Source organism: Zerene cesonia, chromosome 10 (genome assembly GCF_012273895.1).
Source record: "Zerene cesonia ecotype Mississippi chromosome 10, Zerene_cesonia_1.1, whole genome shotgun sequence".
Taxonomy (NCBI): Eukaryota; Metazoa; Arthropoda; class Insecta; order Lepidoptera; family Pieridae; genus Zerene; species Zerene cesonia.
The window spans coordinates 2,096,737-2,105,355 of NC_052111.1; the positions used below are offsets into that span (position 1 = coordinate 2,096,737).

Genomic DNA, 8,619 nt, shown 5'->3' on the forward strand with positions numbered 1-8,619 from the left:
TAAAATTTCTTATGTTTATAAATAGTTATATTTATATAATTTTAGCACGAAATTTACAGAATGTCTCAGAAAAAAAACAATATGATTCTTAGTATTCCCACAAAAACAAGTAGTTAAGTTTTGTTTCTATTAATTAATGTATAAGGACCCACACTCTTTAGCTGGGTGCTAATACCTTATCCTACTATAATATTATAAACGTGAAAGTTTTCAGAAATGTATGGATGTTTGATGTGTTTGATGCTCTTTCAAGAAGAAACCTCTGTTGGAATCTATTTTAAGATAAAACATAGGCTACATTTAGCCGGGTTCCACGCGACACGCGACAACGCGAGGAACAGTTTCTTGATAATCTTAAACATTGTTCAAAATGTAAGAATTATTTATTATTAGTTATTTTAGTTTATTTATGTAGATTTCCTATTGTATATTTAAAAAACACGCAACTATAAAGTGTATCTAATAAGAATATTAAGAATATACTTTGTTATTATTTAAGAAATAATATGGCGTATTTCTTTACTTAACTCTCAGTCTTGATAAACGAAAATGTTACCTCGTCTAGTAACTAATTAGCACCTCGTCTCGTTAAACTGATGTCTAAAATTATGGCGATTAAATTAAGCAAACAGTCACCTAGACAATTTATGAATGTCTGATTTTAAATCTATTTATACTGTTATACATCTAATACACCTTTGCCACTCTCTCTCAGTAGATATATTTTTATTTTGTTAACTGCCACCTATGAAGCATATTCGAAAATCATTAATATTCTAGGGAATAAGAAATATGCAGCTTAATAAAAGTAAATAACAGATGGCAGTATTCCACTACTTGTATTAATTTTGTTCATACCAGAGGACGCTAGTATCTTTATAACAGCTGAGATTGTTTTGCTTTCTACTGAAACTGACTTCACACCGATCATCTGGAAACCAGAGACAACAGAATACATAGAAAAATATCCAGTGAGAATTTCGTTCGACGTGTGTTGTGTAGTGCGAGTTCATTAGAATTTAAAAATTTATTGTCAAATAACAAATAATTTTTGCTACATGTGAATCCACCACTAATTTAAGATTATCTCCAAAGTGCAGTTAAAATAATTTGCTTACGTTTTGATTAGTCAGTGTGTTGAAAAACCTTTAAGTGTTTAGTGAGATCCTTTCACAAAAGAATTGTTTTACCTGTGCGCATATTGAAGATAAATCAGACAGTAAGTAAATAAAAAAGCATTTCATTTTGTTTCATTCGATTATGATTTTAGAGAGGTAACTGAGATTGGTGTATTCCTAATTCACCAGTCTCTGTTCCCCAATCCATATTAGTAAGGATAATAACAGCCATATAAAGGTGTCCTAATTAAACGAGCTAATGCAAAAATTATGATTTCAAGCTTATGTGTGTGGAATTTTCCAAATTTAAAAAAGATTGACTACATTTATTGCTTTAATCAGATTTTTATTTACTTTCTAAACCAAAAATGTCAGTGCTTGGCCTTGTCCATTCGCGTGTAAGCAATAGTGTTCTTTCATCAATACCGGAAAATGATTGCATTGTTTGTTGCTATTTTTTGTTGTTAGGATGTTTGTTAGATTATTTGAATAAGAAAAGCAACCTGCAATGAATATTGACAAAATAGTTATAAATATTACTGCATTGTAGTACATATTTTAACATGACTGCATTAAAGTAAATAAATAATATTTCAATGCAAGTCACATTTAATGTTAGGGATTCTAGTTTATAGGCTATTTTATGTTTATTATTGTATAGTTAAATTAAGATCTTCAATTATTAAATTACATTTTATTTTTATATCATACTTATTAGTCTACATCACCATAATGTAAATGTTTAATAGTATTAACTTTTTACAAGTTCTTCAGACTGCCTTGTTGTTATAAACAAACAACTTATTTGGTGACATGAAAGTGTCATTTCTATAATCATAAATGAGTAATGGGACTTAATATGTTTATCAAATTTCTTCGTTTTTTTATTAAAGTTAATGAATCTTGTGCCCAATCCTGTGAGTCTTTCCCCTGTATGTTTGTATGTAACAAACTCCTTTAGACTCGATTTTGACCCACTTTATACTCTTTAAAAGCAAGTGACACACTTAAGTTGATTCTCTCATCAAAGTGTGTTTTTTGCTTCTTTTTTTACCTATTTTTATTTTGTCTTAGCAAATCCACTCTAATTTAGTTGTATGGGTAACATGTAAAGTCACTTACATACTTAATAAAGTTATGGCTATATATATCTTAGTTATTATTCACTTGTAGCACTAGTAATGTATTTATTGACCATACACAGACAATCTTGACCTACTTAATTGCTTCTAATACAATTATTACTGAACTAGGTAATATACTCATTCATTCAATTTGGATATAATTAAAACTGTTCATTTAAATATAATTGATTTGTGTATCACAATCTTAATTAGAAACTTCATCGTCTTATGAAACAATAACTTCTTCAGTTTATGTTTCATATATGTATACATTCAAAATTCTAAAGTTAGGTATGCTCCTCTCTGAATCGCAGTCATGGTTGCCAATCTTATTTGATGTTAGCCGACTTTGCAAAAAATGCAGTGCTCAAGAATGCAGAAACCCCAAGTACTCCCTATTTTATTTATCCTATAGTGTAATGTCATTCCATTTCCATTTCCATTCCGTCACAGAAGACAGACAAAACCAATGAAAGATTTAACACATCACTATAAGAACCTCTATCAGATTCAGCTTAAGTTCTGCACAAAGTTACATGAATTTTATTATTTTCTATGACATTGTGCAGACACATACATATGATCGGACGCAATTACCATTATATTGAGTCATAATACAATTCAAACTTAAAAGCCATAGTCATAAATGATCAATATTAATAAAAATAACATGAAAATGTGTATAATGATCCTAATCATATTATACTTAACATTAACTATAAATTGTTCATTACGTTTGAAGCACTGATAGCACAGGCAAGACAAATAACTACAATCATTATTTTGATAATGCTTGTACTGTTGAAAATTTAAATATTTTATTTTTGCATTGACTATGTATGACAGTGTGATAATAGGTTACATTGTGTTAATACATTTATTTCCTTATCAAACAAATATTATAATAATGAGGCAAATAGAATTGATCATGGGAACAGTACAATGTGATTAGTATTTTAAATGTGAATTGCTTATTCACACCTAAACTAATAAACTGATTGGGATGAAATTTGCTATAGAGATATTTTGAGGCCCGAGAAAGAACATAGGATAGTTTTTATCCTTATAAAATAAATAAAATCGTCACAGCTATATGAACAAACAAAAAATTAAATCTTTGCTATTTATAATATAAGTTTAGTTACTATATTTTTGAGTGATGTATTTGAGGTTTATATGAGGTTAACACATTAAACATATAAATACTTATACACAATATTGTGAAACTTCGCGGCCGTATAGAGTGCACTAATATATCGCATAACTAAAGCAACAGTTAAGTACCTATATATCAAGAGGATTGAACCGGAGCCGGAGGCTCGCCTTGACGCAAGAGTTGTTGCGCAAGTGAATTGCGGTGTAACGTCGGCCGGCCGTGCGCTAGAGACCAGCGAAATCCACTTTCCGCGCAGTTCCGACATTTAAATAATCTAATCACCTTATTGGCATATTATGTATTCAATACATGATAGCTTTGGAATAAAATGCCTGACATTAATATGTGAATAAATTGACAACTGGTTTATTAGATGTGTTTAAGAAATTTGGACACTGAATACCTACTTAAGCAATCGACTTATTAATATTACGAACAAACTCAAGCCAAAATATTAGAAATAATGCTTATAATTGGAAAAAATTTTGGGGCATATACTGTGCAATATGATGCAGCACATCTGAGTAATAATACATTTACATAATACAATTGTAGATAAATTGCAAGTGTGTAAATTAACACACGTTTGGTCTCATTACTAAACAAAACAAGGCGAAACAATGCATGTGACTCTGTTTACCAACGCGTGTGTTCTCAGTGAGAGCTGGAAGTTTTGGTGGTTTCATATGATTTCATGTCGTTACTATTCGCCTACTATGGAATATTCCGGAAGATACTCATTTACTTATAATAACAATCTTCTTTGTGTAAGATAAAGTTATTGTTTAACTTCTAAAGTATGAACATATTGATTGACGTTTGGACTTTGAGGATTTAACAAAATACCTGTGTTATATAATTGACGTTGACAAGATGTATAGAATTTAGCAAAATGCACGGCTTAATTTTACAATTCTTAAATTTTAAGACCATAGCTGCCTGCCTCATACACCCGAAATTAATTTCAGTGTCTTAAATCACTAATTATTTAGTCATTTTCAATATATGCAGACAAAAATATTTTGATGCACCTACAATGTAAATAAGAGTTAGGTTCTCGGTGTATTTTTGTGTGTAGTTCCCAGCAATGTTGCTCTGTAGAATTTAATGAGCAATATCTTCATATAAAAATTTTGTGCCAAGGTAACATTTCAATTATTAAAAAATCCATTCAACTTTACAACTTGTATTTCTCTTGTCGTTTTATGAATCTCTCTGATACCTTGCCTATGTTTGTCGACTAATAAGTAAATCCCACACTACTTACTTCTACATTTACTACTCCTCGTGATTCAATATTCATTATATTAAATACGGAATTATTAAATCATATGTAATAACAAATTACCTATCATATTCATGTTCTGCAGTGTATATATGAAAGTATATAAAACATACATATCGTACAAAAAGAATTACATAGTAGTAATGCCCCGAACTGCTTTATAAGGAAGCCGCTATTTAATGTTAAATTACACATTACACTTCTTTAATGTCACATTATGAAATTACATTTGATGGCCCTTGTCCGTTAGTGCTAAACATTTATCTTAAGTGCTTATGAAGCGCAATATGTTCCATTCGAAGTATTTAAGACGTTAAAAATTTCGAGACGAGAGGAAACCTTTATAAACAACGACTATTTCATATATCACAATCACAGTTTATGAAATTTAAATAGCAACTTACAATCGGTTTTTAAAAACAATATTATGCTTATATTCAAATATTAAAAATGTTAAAAAAGCATTATTTAGTGTAAACAGTGAACTTACTGAACAAACTATTTACCCTGTCGCTCATTACGTGTTGCGCGGTGTGGTATACCTACGACAGGTTTTTTTATTAATTATCCTTACATTAATTTTTAAAAGTGTAGTGCGAATACTTCTTCGTCCGCTTTCGAGTCCGCTTCGGGCATGAATTGAGCCAGCTCGTATCAGCAAGTATCACAGCCACAGAAGACCGGCGTCAAAAAGTGGCATGTAATATATAAATTGGGTTTTGTGCGATAAGTGGGGGAGTCTCCAAGACCCGTTTCCATCACCATTCTGAAATTTCACTTCTTCTTTCAAATTTCTTACTGTCACGGTTCATCAGACAGACATGGACAGCTGAGTCTTTGAAATAGGGACCCGTTTTTAAAAAGACTTCCACGTAAGAATGACAAGGGCTGATATTTAGTCACACTACATTCAACTAATTAATGCTCTTTTCTGTTATATCACTTGTATCCTAGACATTTGCACAATAAAATGTTGTTGGTTTTTGCTTAAACAATCAAACTTGTACGACAATTCTCTATCCCAAAAACGAAATCTTTAACACTTACAATAAGGATGTATTTATTTATTGTCTTTTATATGACCTTCACTGTCATCGTGGACTCTGTTGGTTACACCCTAAAATACTCCAGGCACGCCTCAATGCGTATTGCGTACATTAGTTTTATCAGAAAAAAAACAGTTTTATGCGACACGTAAAATTCACGTTCAAATAATAAAAATATGCAAAATGGCCGTACCGAGCAGAGTTAAAAACAATATATATTAATAAATTACGTAATAATATAAATCTTACTTCGGCCTTGTCCTATATGAGTTGTATTATCGATTTCCGTAATGTAACCGGTCTATTTAATGTTTTAAAATTGATAAAATTTTAGTTTGAAATTCGTTATAATACTTGCTGCTGATATTATTTTTTAGGCACAGTCCAATTTGATTTCGGCCAAGGCGAAACCATTCTTTTGGAGAAGCTGACTTAAACAATAGCATATTATTACGTTTATTGGCTTCCTGTGAATATAAATGAATATGACACATGTATCGTATCTAAACCTGACATCACATAAAGTAATTTACTTCATTGAATAATTTCAACTTTGGTATGTTATTCTAAGAGCATGAACATATTTATAAAAAAAAAATGCATTCCTTATTTTGATAACAGAATCTCATCAATCACCTCATGCGAATTAATATTTAATAGAAGATCCTGTTGTTAGTTTCATTAGAATTCTTGCCATGGTATTCATGATGCACTTTCTTTAGTCAAGCAAGAACGTATTGAATTGTAAACCTTACTCCTCTTGTATAAGTTTTAATTCATAAACGTCCGTAGATAGTGTCACTGCTAACCATGCAACAGTGCCGTTTTTGTATTAAATGTCATCCAAGAATAATTGCTGTCTGACTAATTGCTATCTCAGAATCGTACTTCAGTACAACAGCAGAATTACAATTCTGTGTCCAAACGACCTGGTCACCGAAGCTAGGATTAACACGGATGGGACTGTAGATCTTAAATATAATACGGCATAAACTTTACTATCTACATATAGCCAAAAATTTAATGTTGCGTAAAAAAATGCACATCCTTTCCTACTACTATTATAAATGTTTATGAGGATCATTGAATGGGTCTATGTTTATAACACTTAAACCACTAAACGAATTTTGTTGATACTGGCATTGATGTAGCTTATGTATATGAACAACATATGAGCTACAGGAATTTTCAGCTTTTGTCCCCGGGTTCGTCCGCGGATTGAACCGCATAGCACAGCTAATTTTATATAATACAAACTTTTGCCGGCGGCTTCGCACTCGTAAATTCGGAGTAGTTTAATAGATGTTAAATTATACCTTCCTCTTGAATCACTCCATCTGTAAAAAATTATCAAAATACGTTGCATAGTTTTCGTTGTTAGACGTAATCGTTCATAGGGACAGACAGAGAAAGCGAGTTTGTTTTATACTATGTACTTAGTGATTGTATTTAAAGCAGAAATGAATAAAACTCATAATACTACCATCAATTCAAACTATCAATTAAACATATAAATTTGTTGTAACAAGTAAAAGCGTCCTAATTTCCCTCGTGATGGTACAAAGGGCAATGTTGCATTATTGTTGTTTTAACAGTTAGCAATGGAGGTCAATTGGAACTCCGCTATCGGTTGAGCGTGCAAGCCGATGACCTCATATCGTAGTTAGGCGCAGATGTTTGGCCGAATTTGCCCTACGATTTATGATAACTATCCCTACCTTTATAATGAAACCGATGCTGAAAAATATTAGTGTGTTTCGGCCAAATATAAACAGCAACGCACGTTGTTTTGGAAAATTGAACTACTACTCTCTACTCTCTCTATAGTAAGAGTTTTATATGATAGCTTATTTTACAGCTGCCCTTTGCTGTGGTATTGCGTCATGGATTTGCTCCACTATATAGATACATACACATACTATGTGTAGGTATATGTTGGTTATTATCAAAAGTAATCTCGCGTCAATAATGAGTTTATTTAACTCTTAATTCGAAATGTATTATGAAGGGCATTGATAGACATTTCGTTAAACATTATTGTTCTATAAATATGTTCTGCTTGTAAAATCATAAGATATAAAATTGGGTTTCGATGAAGAGGATGAATCTAAGTCTGTTATAGAGTTTAATATAGAAATACATCGGTAGTTTCTCTCTCTCTCTCTTTATCTATACTTCTATACTAATATTATAATGAGGAAACATTTGATTTTTTTGTTCATTGTTTGTAATGGATAAAATCAAAATCTGCTGGACCGATTTTAAAAATTCTTTCACCATTAGAAAGGTGCAACCTCGCTGAGTGACAGAGGCTATATATGTACCACGGGCGAAGCGGGGGCGAACTGCTAGTGTTGCATAAATTGTCTGCGTTTCCCTCAAAAACTTGCCCTATAATTAATATTCTGTTTTTGAAATATTTTTTATGATCGGAACAGTGTTTTCGAAGATTACCCCTACATAACCAAAATTTTGAAACTTAAGTACCTAACCACTTTTTTGTAGGATGAAATTTGTAATTGGGTTAAGAATTTTTCTAAAACTAAGTCGATAATATATTTATACTAGCTGCGCCCCGCGGTTTCACCCGCGTAAGTCCGTATCCCGTAGGAATATCGGGATAAAAAATAGATGTTGGCCGATTCTCAGACCTACCCAATATGCTTACCAAATTTCAGAGGAATCGGTCAAGCCGTTTCGGAGGAGTATGGCAACGAAAACTGTGACACGAGAATTTTATATATATAGATGTACCTCTTAACTAACCTGCGTCATGCATCAAAAAATATTATTTGTACATACTATATGCAGCACATTTCGCTTTAGCAACTTAAGCAAACCGTTGTTGTTTTGGCATCGACTGGTATAGAATATAAATCAAATATATAAC

General features: G+C 31.6%; 1 protein-coding gene across 3 annotated transcripts in view; it reads left to right on the forward strand.

Annotated features, from left to right (window-relative positions):
* Positions 1 to 955: 955 nt before the first annotated feature.
* LOC119829798 (solute carrier organic anion transporter family member 5A1) overlaps positions 956 to 8,619 on the forward strand; it is a 33,126-nt gene continuing 25,462 nt past the window's right edge. For all 3 annotated transcript variants that reach the window (XM_038352508.1, XM_038352510.1, XM_038352509.1), the window contains exon 1: positions 956 to 1,219. The gene's annotated coding sequence lies outside the window, so the exon portion shown is untranslated. The remainder of the gene's footprint in view (positions 1,220 to 8,619) is intronic.